Genomic DNA, 11748 nt, shown 5'->3' with positions numbered 1-11748 from the left:
TTAACCAGGTTAACTATGGTTGCAGGTCAAAGCAAATACCCTATCAACAGTTGGCCCTAGAATACTCCCCCCCCCCCCCCCCAATACTTTTTATATCACCAATTTTTTTCAATTGATTTTTGTTTTTGTTTTGGGGCCACACCTGGTGGCGCTAAGGAGTTACTTTGCTGGCTCTGTACTCAGAAATCACTCCTGCAGGCTCAGGGGATCATATGGGATGCTAGGAATCGAACCCGGGACCATCCCAGGTTGGCCACATGCAAGGCAAATACCCTGCCACTGTGCTCTCTCTCCAGCACCCTCAAATTGATTTTAGAAACATGTCACAAGTAGAAAATAGAGATGTGGCTCGGTAGTGAAGCATTTGCTTGTATGTGTGAGGCTCTGGATTCAATTCCTGGCATCTCAAAATCAAGTAAACACTATTAGAATATGTGTTAACTGTGGTATAGATCAAGTTTTTACTAGAGATAAAGACAGGTTTTACAAGTTATATTTCTTAAGGTATAGGAAAGACAAATGGACTTTTCATTCTATACCCCAAATACTGAGCAGAATGAAAGTGAAATCAGGACTTTTATGTTCTCTGAATGCAGGATACTTTGAGCTTTGAGTCAACAGGCAATTTAAATTGATGACTGGTATTTGTTGATTTACATCTGTTTAACCTCTTCTTGAATAGAAACTGCAATTTGAAGATTTTCTTTGTCATTATCTTAACTGTGATGTTAATCTAGTAATTTTTTGAGGAGCTACAGGCTGTTTCTTCATAGCTCTAATAGCACACAAGGCAATAAAGCGTCTCATATCTGTTAAGATGAAATAATTTGCCTAATATCTGATATGTAAGTCTGTGTAGGACTGGGGGTCAGATTCCAAGTCTCTGAGTCTTCTGTATATTCTTTTTTTTTTTGTTTTTTGGGTCACACCTGGCAGCGCTCAGGGGTTACTCCTTGCTCTATGCTCAGAAATCGCCCCTGGCAGGCTGGGGGGGTGGGTGAGGGGGAGGGACCATATGGGATGCTGGGATTCGAACCAATGACCTTCTGCATGAAAGGCAAACGCCTTACCTCCATGCTATCTCTCCAGCCCCTCTGTATATTCTTTTGTTTTCTAAGTACTACATTCGGATCTCACCTCAGCTATCAGGACTATTTGAAGACTTGGTCCTGAAACTTTCCACCCCTTGCAGACTTTGTAGAAGTTAAACCAGGCAGATGGATGGAGATATATATGTAGAATACATATTACTGATAAATATATGTAGTTCCTGAATGTGACTGAAAATAAAAATTGATTAAAGGAGGTTTCAAGAACAATACATCATAAACTATTTTAACAGTGTTTCGGACTTTCCTCATACGAATCTCTTAGACCCTGAAATATGAGGGAGTAGCAGAGGAATTAGGAGGTAAGACACTTGCCTTGCCAAGAACTGACTCATATTTTATCTCCAATATGGTCACCTGAGAACCATCAGGAGTGATCCCTGAGCACCAATATGTGTAAGCCAAAAACAAAACAAAACAAGATGGGAATGGGGGCACCAGAGCAACAGCACAACAGGAAGGACATTTGCTTCGCATGAGGCCAACCTGAGTTTGATCCCCAGCATCCCATCTGGGCCCCTGAGCCTCCCAGGAGTGATTTCTGAGCTCAGAGCCAGTAGTAACCTTGAGCACTGATGGTGTGTAGCCCAAAACCCATCACCACCAAAAAAAAAAAAAAGTGGGAGTGGAGAGTGAAGGGGGTTTGTGTACCTGAAGATACTTGTGACTCAAGACTTAGGAGTTGTTTTTGGCACTGTTTGGGGGCATATAACCCAGGCCTTTGCAAGACAAGTGCTCTACCACTGAGCAAGACCACCTCATTATTTAGAAGCAATTCCACTTATGCAAGGTAAGTGTCTTGACCACTCGTACTACTCTGACTTTTTAAAACAGTGATCTCTTAGCACTTACCAAATTAGAAGTAGTTTGGGGGGGGGGCATTACTAGAGCTATATGGACGGACCATCAAGAAAGGGAGCTGACAGCCTGAAATAATATAGTGGGCATACAGCTTACCTGGGTTTGATCCACAGCACTACTATGGAACCCAAAATTGACCCTTGAGTTTAGAGCCAGGAATAAGCCCTGAGCAGGGTGTGGCGAAAGAAATGAAAATTTAGAAAACAATCTCAGAAAGGTGCAGCCTTAAGAATCTGTACTAAGGTGGAAGGAGTGTGCGACCACCAAATGCAATCCCTGGAACCTGCCACATGTCAGCTATGCCCTTGGCAGCACCTTTAAAAAGCTCCTGGCACAGAAGGCAACCAACTATGGTCCCCAGCAAATACCACAACCAAGTGTGCAAACCCTAGAGGTTAGCTATAAAGGAAGTCTGATGTAAGAGAAAGAGAAAATACACAGAAGGCAGATACAGACAAATTTAGATAGATTAGGTGCGATAGAAATGGTTAGATTATTAAGTGAATGGTCAGCCAAGGTGCTGTTAAACCCAAATGCTCCTGGGCCTTGAAATGAAATTAGCATACTATGGTGGTTAAAAGTAATATCATAGAAATATCAAAGTAGGGAGAGGGAGATTCGGGGCATTGGTGACGGGAATGTCGCACTGGTGAAGGGGGTATGTTCTTTATATGACTAAAACCCAACTACAATCATATTTGTAATCCAATTGTATAAATAAAGACATTAATAAAGAACAGGTCTGGGCTATTTGGCCTGCCTACGAAAGGCAATGAACGCTTCTCCATGAAAATAGTTTTCGTGGCCTTACGAATGAACCCCCACTTCAGCAGCATTCCCCATCTATTCCCTCAACACTGACTCCCAGGGTTGCTGCCAAACAGGCTGCCAAAGGCGGAGGCCCGAAGCTTGATGGGCCAACGCCCCGACCAATCAAAAGCCAAGAGAACCGCGCACGCGCAGCTTCCCGCCCAATCAGCGCACCAGGAGCCTCCGGGGCGGGGCTTGCGCCCACGGTGGCCGCAAGGTTGGTGCGCGAGAGGGGGCCAAGATGGCGGAATGAAGCGAGGCGCGCCGTGGTGACCCGGCCTGTGGGCCGGGGGGACAGCGTGGGCCCCGGGCGCTCGGGCGCTCCTGCCGGCGCTACGAGGTGAGCCGCGAAAGCCAGGAAGGAGGTGGGGTGGCTAGAAGCCGGGACCGGGCGGAGCTGCCCGCGGCGGGCCTTCCGGGTGTGTCGCGCCCACGCTCGCCCGCGGGCCTTGCCGGAGCGGCCTTTGTGCTTCCGGCTGTTGCTTCCACGTCGTCTGCGCCCGTTCTCGTGTGTCCGTGGGGCGGTTTCCTCAGGGAGTTCGCTCTCCTCGGGCCGACCTGACCTTCTTCCCGGCGTCCTCTTCGCTCGGAGGCCCCGGATGCCCCGGAGTTCCCGGATGTCCCGGAGGCCCCAGAGTTCCCGGATGTCAGGGGTTCCCAAATGCCGTGACCTCCAGGTGTGGCGTGCGGTGCGCGCATCTTTCCTCCCGCAGCTTCGCTTTGTCCTCGGTGGCCCCGGGTCGCCTTCTCTGGCGCAGAACTCGAGGTTTCGTTTGGCGGGTGGCGGGGCCACACCCGGCCGTGTGCAAGGCCTGCAGTGCGGGTCCGTGTTTAGCCGCGAGACCCCCCGATGGTGCCTGATGAAACGAACCCCTGCAGCCCAGTGTGCATTCCGGCGAATTGCGTGCGCCACCGCGCTGCCCGTGCCCGAGTGTTGACTTATTTTTGTAGGTTTTGGGGGTGCACTCAGATATATTTAAGGACTCGCTCACTCCTGGTGGGCTTCAGGAACTCAGTGGGATGCTGGGGATCTAACTCCATGTCCCCGCGTGGCCAGCGCCCTCCCCGCTCCGGCCCGTTTCACTTCTTGTTCATAAAAAGTCAGACAAATCTTAGCAAACCGAATCCAACAACATATCCAAAAGATTATACATCATGATCAAGTGGGTTTCATTACAGGAATGCAAGGATGGTCCAATAACAAACCAATCAACAGCATACACATCAGTCAAGAGAAGGATAAAAACCTCTTGATCATATCAATTGATGAGGAGAAAGCCGGTGACACAACCCAACACCCAGTCATGATGAAAACCCTCAGCAAAATAGGGGTGGTAGGAATCTTCCTGAAGATAGTAACAGATATCTATAAAAAATAAATTAAGTGAGACATGTGAACCTTTTCGCAGACTTTCGTATCCAAGTTGAACATGGGGTATAGGAGCAGAACGTAATACTTTACAGCACTTATATTGGGCTCCTGTTCACTCTACCGGGATAACTTCTTTTCTTTGACTTATTACGATCCCATGTTGTTGTTGTTGTTGTTGTTGTTGTAGTTTAATTTTTAAAGTGGTGCCAGGATCGAATCCAAGGCCTCACACTCGCCAAGCAAGCTACAAGCAAGCTCACCGAGCTACCTCCCTTGTTTTATGCCCACTTTTCAGTTGAAATTCTGGGAAAGGCTTATATTACTAGGTCTCTGGATTGGTGAAATATTTACAATAAGCACCTTCGGAAAGGAGCCATAGGGAAAGGTAGGGCTCTTTTTTTTTTTTATGATCTCCCACTTTCTATTGGTTCCTCGAAGACACACCCCATCCATACTGAGCCACACACTATTGTGTGGCCCATAAACAAAACAAAAAAAACTTTTTTAAATTAAAACTACCATATTATTGGGAGCCTGAGCAAGAGCATAGTGGTAGGGCATTTGCCTTTCACTCAGCGAACCCTGGATGGACCCAGCTTTGATCCCTGGCATCCCATATGGTTCTCAGAGCCTACCAGGTGTGATTTCTGAGAGCAAAGTAACCCCTGAAAGCTGCCTGGTATGGCCCAAAACAACAACAACAAAAGACCTGGCATATTATTGTGTCCAGCTAGAATAACAACTTATACTACAGATTCATGATTTCTGTATACACTATGATGGCTTTTTTTCTTTTGGACCACATACAGTGGAGCTTGAGACTGCTCCAGCTCTGTAGATCAGAGACATCACTCTTGGTGAGGCCTGGGAAGTCATGAGGTACTGAGCTTCAGCCCTGCTGTGAATGGCTGCATTCAAGGCAAGTGCTTTACCCCACACTATCTCACAGCTCTTCTAGGACAGTGCTTCCTGTAAACACATCTAATTAAAACCTTTCTACCTATTTTTGACAGAACTGTTTTGTTTTTTTAATATAGGAGAATGAAGAAAATAGGGGCGGAAGAAAAAGAACATTTTTCCTACCTTACAAATAAAAGAGTGGTCATCTGCAGCAAAGCAAAGATGGGGGAGGGTGGTGTCATAACATCAAATTTTCAAAGGACATGGTATTCCATATGACTTTTTTCTTTTGGGGGGGGGTTGGGCCACACCGAGTGGTACTCAGGGATTACTCTGCACTCAGAAGTTACTCCTGTAAGGCTTGGGGAGACTATATTGGTTGCTGGAGATAGAACCAGGTCTCCTGCATAAAGGGCAAATGTACCCATTGTGCTTTCACTCCGGCCCCGGTTCCATATGATCTTAAGGACCTCTGATTCTCCAAGTATTTATAAATTTAGTTTGGAAGTTCTTTCTTTTTGTTGTGTTTTGTTTTTGCCACACCCAGTGTGACACTCGGGTTACTTCTGGCTTTTAGCTCAGAAATTTCTTCTGGTCTGGGGGACCATATGGGACACTGGGGGATCCAACCGTGATCTGTCCTAAGTCAGCCGTGTGCAAGGCAAATGCCCTACCACTGCGCCATCGTTCTGGCCCTACATTTCTTTTTTCTTTTTTTTTTGGTTTTTGGTTTTTGATTTTTGGGTCACACCTGGCATCGCTTGGGGGTTCCTCCTGGCTCTAGGCTCAGAAATCGCTCCTGGCAGGCTCAGGGGACCATATGGGATGCCGGGATTCGAACCATCATCCTTCTGCATGCAGGGCAAATGCCCTACCTCCACACTATCTCTCCGGCCCCACAAGTTATTTCTAATTACATATTCCTTTAAATATTTGTGATAGTTACTTTTGTGATTGTTGATTTTGGGCCATACTGTAGTATTCCAGTGCTCACTCCTGCAATACACAGGGGACTGACCGTATGTGGTACCAGGATAGAATCTAGGTCAGTCTTATCTAAGGCAAGTGTGTTACTTGCTGTCCAATGTTTTTTAAGAGTAAAGGTGTATTTGAATTGTGTATAAATTTATATAATATTTATTAGTGGGCTCTACTACTCTAACATTCTTTCATTTTTCTTTATCACAGGATGGATATTTTCATTAACTTTAGGGTGCTTTTATATTCATCTCAAAAAGAAAACAGAATTCTGAACTCAGGAATTGGCACGTGAGTAATGACACCTTATGCTTTTGATTGCTGTTTAAAAGTAGATAGATGGGGGCTGGAGAGATAGCAGAGCGATGTTTGCCTTGCAAGCAGCCGACCCAGGACCTAAGGTGGTTGGTTCGAATCCCGGAGTCCCATATGGTCCTCCGTGCCTGCCCAGGAGCTATTTCTGAGCAGATGGCCAGGAGTAACCCTTGAGCACCGCCGGGTGTGGGCCCCTCCAAAAAAAAAGAAAGTAGACAGATAGAAGTAGAAGGGAAAAACAATACCTTAATAAAAACATCAAGTGAATTATTTTTTTAGGAGCTGGGGCCTAAACCTAGACCCACACAGTGTGGGGCGACATGAACTGCACATTCAAATACTTTCAAGCACATGTGTTACCACTAAGCCACATCCCTTTCCCATTAAGCTAAAATCTTTACTTTTTAATAGCCCACAGCAGTGCTTGAGTATTCTTCCCAGCTCAGTGTTCAGGGTTCACTGCTGGCGATGTTCAGTCATCCAAATACAGTGTCAGGGGATCAAACCTTGGTCTCCTTCAAGTAAAGCTTGTGTTCCAGACAATTCTGGTCCCTAAACTTAATCTTCTTTATAAACAAGCAATACGTAAGTAAAGAAAAACTTAAATAATTGTATTAAAATCCAATTAAAGGATAGGGCCAGAGCGATTGCACAGCAGTAGGGCATTTGCCTTGCATGTTGCTGCACCAGGACAGACCACGGTTTGATCTCAGGCGTCCCATATGTTCCCCAAAGCTAGGAGCGATTTCTGAGTGCAGAGCCAGGAGTAACCTCCGAGCATCACTGAGTGTGGCCCAAAAAAAAACAAACAAAATATTTTCCTATGGGGCTGGAGCAATAGTGCAATGGTAGGACGTTTGCCTTGCATGTGCTGACCCAGGATGGACCTGATTTTGATCTCTGGCATCCCAGATGGGCCCCCAAGCCAGGAACGATTTCTGAGCGCATAGCCAGAAGTATCCCCTGAGTGTCACCAGGTGTGGCCCAAAATAAAAAAAAAAAGAATCCTGTTAAAGGAGATCAACAAGGACTGAAGAAATTGTACATTAGGCACATTGCTTATCTTGCAGCTGGCTAACTGCAGTCCACAGAACCACATAAGATCTCCAGAGCCCCACCAAAAGTGATCCCTAATCTCAGAATCGAGGGCCAGGAAATAGACCTTTGCCCTAGCTGTTTTTCAAAAGAAAACAAACAATAAAAAAGGAAAGATAGGTCAACAGAGAAAATCTAAATGATTTAATGAGGCCAGAGAATACAAGGCTAAAGACTGTTGGCTTGCATCTGACCAACTCCAGTTTGCACCACAAAAGTTTCGTCAAGGTTTGCCAAGCACCCCCCACCGATTCATGACACACACACACACACACACACACACACACACACACACACAGAAAACTTTTAGAATACTCATTGGTTTGCTATTGTTTTCGGTTGTGGGGGTATACTTATTGGTACTTGGGGCTTATTTCTGTGTTCAGAGGCTGTGACGTGTGCTAAAGGGGACTATGCTGTGCCAGAGATCAAAGTTGGAGCTCCCACTTGCAAAGCATGCCCTCCAGCCTTTTGTACTATCTTCTAGCCCTAAATTTTGTTTGTTTGTTTTTGTTTGGCTTTTGGGCCACACCTAGTGGCACTCCAGTTACTCCTGGCTCAGCACTTAGAAATTACTCCTGGCTCTGGCGGACCATATGGGATGCTGGGGGATCCAACGCAGTCTGTCCTGTGGCTGCTGCGTGCAAGGCAAATGCCCTACCTCTGCCATTACTCCAGCCCCCCTAAATTCATTTTTATAGTTACAGATATTGAAACAAACATTTTTTGGCCACTCCTGGCTCTCTGCTTAGGAGACCATATATGGAATTTAAAATCAAACCAGAATTAATCACAAACAAGTAAAAGACTTAATCTCTGTACTGTCACTCTAGTCCTAAGCATTGATTAATAATATTTTGATCATTGCTTTCTAAGCTTCTTGGTAAATCTCATACATTCTTTGATCCATCGTCCGCTATTAAATTTCCACTTGCTCATTCACAGTAAATTCCATGGATTTTAGAGTTTTCCAGAGACAGACGCTCTGTGTCCACTCGTGGTAGTTAACGGAGGATCTTGCAGTGCTGTGAACTGAAGAGCAAAGCATGGACTCTAGCCCCTTCAGCTCTCTGGCCCAACAACATTCTTTTTTTTTTTTTTTTTTTGGTTTTTGGGCCACACCCGGTAACGCTCAGGGGTTACTCCTGGCTATGCGCTCAGAAGTCGCTCCTGGCTTGGGGGACCATATGGGACGCCGGGGGATCGAACCGCGGTCCGTCTCCTAGGCTAGTGCAGGTAAGGCAGGCACCTTACCTCCAGCGCCACCGCCCGGCCCCCCAACAACATTCTTTTTTTTTTTTTTTTTTTTTTTTTTTTTTTTTTTTTGGTTTTTGGTTTTTGGGCCACACCCGTTTGATGCTCAGGGGTTACTCCTGGCTATGTGCTCAGAAATCGCCCCTGGCTTGGGGGGACCATATGGGACGCCGGGGGATCGAACCGCGGTCCGTTCCTTGGTAGCGCTTACAAGGCAGACACCTTATCTCTAGCGCCACCTTCCCGGCCCCCCAACAACATTCTTAAACAAGTGTTTTGTGTAACATTTAAGGCTTTTTTTTTTTACAACTATTTTATGCTTTTTTTTTTTTTTTTTTTTTTTTTTTTTTTTTTTTTTTTGTGGTTTTTGGGTCACACCCGGCAGTGCTCAGGGTGTTATTCCTGGCTCCAGGCTCAGAAATTGCTCCTGGCAGGCACGGGGGACCATATGGGACGCCGGGATTCGAACTGATGACCTCCTGCATGAAAGGCAATCGCCTTACCTCCATGCTATCTCTCCGGCCCCTATTTTATGCTTTTAAAAGACTTGAAGTACATTTGCATAAGATAAAATTATGTATCTAATTTTACATATATCATTTATGTATATCATTTTGTGTATACAGCTGTTTGGGGTGCACCTGAACAGGCTCAGGGGCTCCTCCCCACATACCCATGGAATCCTATGGCATTCCAGCCTTTGAGCTATCTCCCTGATCTTTTCTTTTTTTGTGGTAAATAGCAAGGCACACACAGTTCCTCATACTACCACAGCTAATTCTAGCTTGCCTTTTTCCTTTTTCCTTTTGGATTTGGGAATGTATCTAGTGGTAATCAAGGGCAATCTTTACCTCTATGCTAAGGACTGCCCTTGTGCTCAAGGACCGTAATTGTGATATATTTCAGTATTCTCCAGCCCTAAATCTAGATTTATTTTGTTGTTATCATGCTTCTATTTGGGGCTTTATTTCCAGGCTGCTCAGCTTCTGCTTTCCTCATAATATTGGATTTGGTATTGTGTTATTAGGTTAGACTTTTTTTTGGGGGGGGGGTCACACCCGGCAGCGCTCAGGGGTTACTCCTGGCTCTGTGCTGGGAAGTTGCTCCTGGCAAGCACAGGGGTCCATATGGGATGCCAGAATTCGAACCACCATCTGTTCGAATCAGCTGCATGCAAGGCAAACGCCCTACTGCCATGCTATCTCTCCAGCCCCTAGGTTAGACATTTTTTGAGGGGGAGAAAGGATGTTTGGAGGCCACACACAGCAATGCTCAGGGGTTACTTCTGCTTTTGAGCTCAGGGATCACTCCTATCAGGTCTCTGGGGATCGAACTGGGATCAGCTGTGTGCAGGTAAGTACCCTGTCTCCGGCACTAGACATTTTCGTTTAGGCAGTACGTATAATGCAAACTATTTTGTGTTCTTTATATGTTTTTTTTATTTTTAATTTCCAGGTGTTTCTGTTTTGTTTTCCAGAACAAATAATCCTTTTATCAGCTTTTCTTTTCACTACTGCAACATGAATAATTCTCCTTGATACATACCTTCATCCGGTTTGGAAAAAGGGAGGGCATACTTCTCTTTGCTCAGATGCAACCAGGACAGTCATCTGCCGGCTTCTATAGAGTTTGACAAAGGAGCAACTGACAAACGTTTTCAGCTCTTATTTGCTTAATTGGAAAGAAGTTTTACAAAAGGTTAGTGTTTAATTTGAAGCAGGTGATATTGACACTTCGATTTTGGCCTAAAAAAGAAGGGGGGGCCCGGAGAGATAGCACAGCGGCGTTTGCCTTGCAGGCAGCCGATTCAGGACCAAAGGTGGTTGGTTCCAATCCCGGTGTCCCACATGGTCCCCCGTGCCTGCCAGGAGCTATTTCTGAGCAGACAGCCAGGAGTAACCCCTGAGCACTGCCGGGTGTGGCCCAAAAACCAAAAAATAAATAAATAAATAATAAATAAATATAAAAGGGGGTGGGCAGAGCAGTAGCACAGTGGTAGGGTGTTTACCTTGAACTCGACTGACACAGGACAGACTTGGGTTCAATCCCCTGGCATCCTATATGGTCCCCTGAGCCAGGAGTGATTTCTGAGCACAGAGCCAGAAGCATTACCGGGTGTGGCCCAAAAACAAAATATATATATAACAAATAACATCAGGTTGTTTGTTTGTTTGTTTACTGTCTTTCAGTTTCAGCCACTCTCATTAAGACTGTAGAAATGAATTCTGAACTTGGGTTATACTTTGAAGTGAAAAAGATGCTAATGGTTTACATCTATACCACAATTGTGACTCATCCTGTGGCACAGATTTACTGGAACAAAGTTTCAAATCAAAAACTTGGATGTGATAGAGAAGCATGCAATACAGTAGCATATGATTCATTTCAAGTGAAGAAAACATCAGCCTGTACATTGGAAGTCCACATTTTGGAAGGAAAGAGGGATTTTACTCCTGGAGAAGGAGACAGTTAAGTTATTCCTCAGAAATATGAATATTTGGTACTTTTTAATGCTTTCTCATTCTTTTAAGAAAGGATCCTGTTGTGTAGATGTGAATTCTATGAATATATGCTTAGGTTTAATGAAATGTTGATTTAAAAAAAAGGTTTTGAATGTAGTAATGGAACCTGTTCACCACCCTCAGATGAGAGGCTGCTGTATTGCAAGTTACTTCATTTCTTTTGTGGAGTCTGCTGTATCACTTGAGATTTGGTTTTCCATGCTACTGAAAATCAAGTGGACTTTGATTTTTCTATACAGAAGATAAGATGGATCCTAATATATGACCTGCCTTCAGCTTTGGGATTAGTGGGAGAACAGGATGGAGATGAGAAGGCTTTGTATAACTCCTAAGAAAAAGAAGAAAAATGCTTCATGCAGGGCCAGGATGTGACCCAGTAGGAAAGTACATGCCTTATACGCATGAGACCTGAGCTCTATCTCAGCATTGCAAAAAAAAAAAAAAAGCCTCTTGCAGTTCCATCCAACTTTGGTATTTTATAGCTCCACTTTTTGTTTTTAAATCTTAAGTAATCTTTCTTTCACCCAAATAG

At 44.9% G+C, this 11748-nt stretch overlaps 1 long non-coding RNA gene across 1 annotated transcript; it reads left to right on the top strand.

The window, feature by feature from the left end:
- The first annotated feature begins 2973 nt into the window (after positions 1-2973).
- Positions 2974-11625, top strand: LOC126020053 (uncharacterized). The gene is made up of 4 exons (XR_007499579.1): positions 2974-3120; positions 6241-6321; positions 10150-10414; positions 10904-11625. It is a non-coding gene; the product is annotated as an uncharacterized LOC126020053 (long non-coding RNA).
- The last annotated feature ends 123 nt before the right edge of the window (positions 11626-11748 follow it).

Source organism: Suncus etruscus, chromosome 10 (genome assembly GCF_024139225.1).
Source record: "Suncus etruscus isolate mSunEtr1 chromosome 10, mSunEtr1.pri.cur, whole genome shotgun sequence".
Taxonomy (NCBI): Eukaryota; Metazoa; Chordata; class Mammalia; order Eulipotyphla; family Soricidae; genus Suncus; species Suncus etruscus.
The sequence above is the reverse complement of the archived record's forward strand: the minus strand, read 5'-3'. Positions and strand labels throughout refer to the sequence as shown.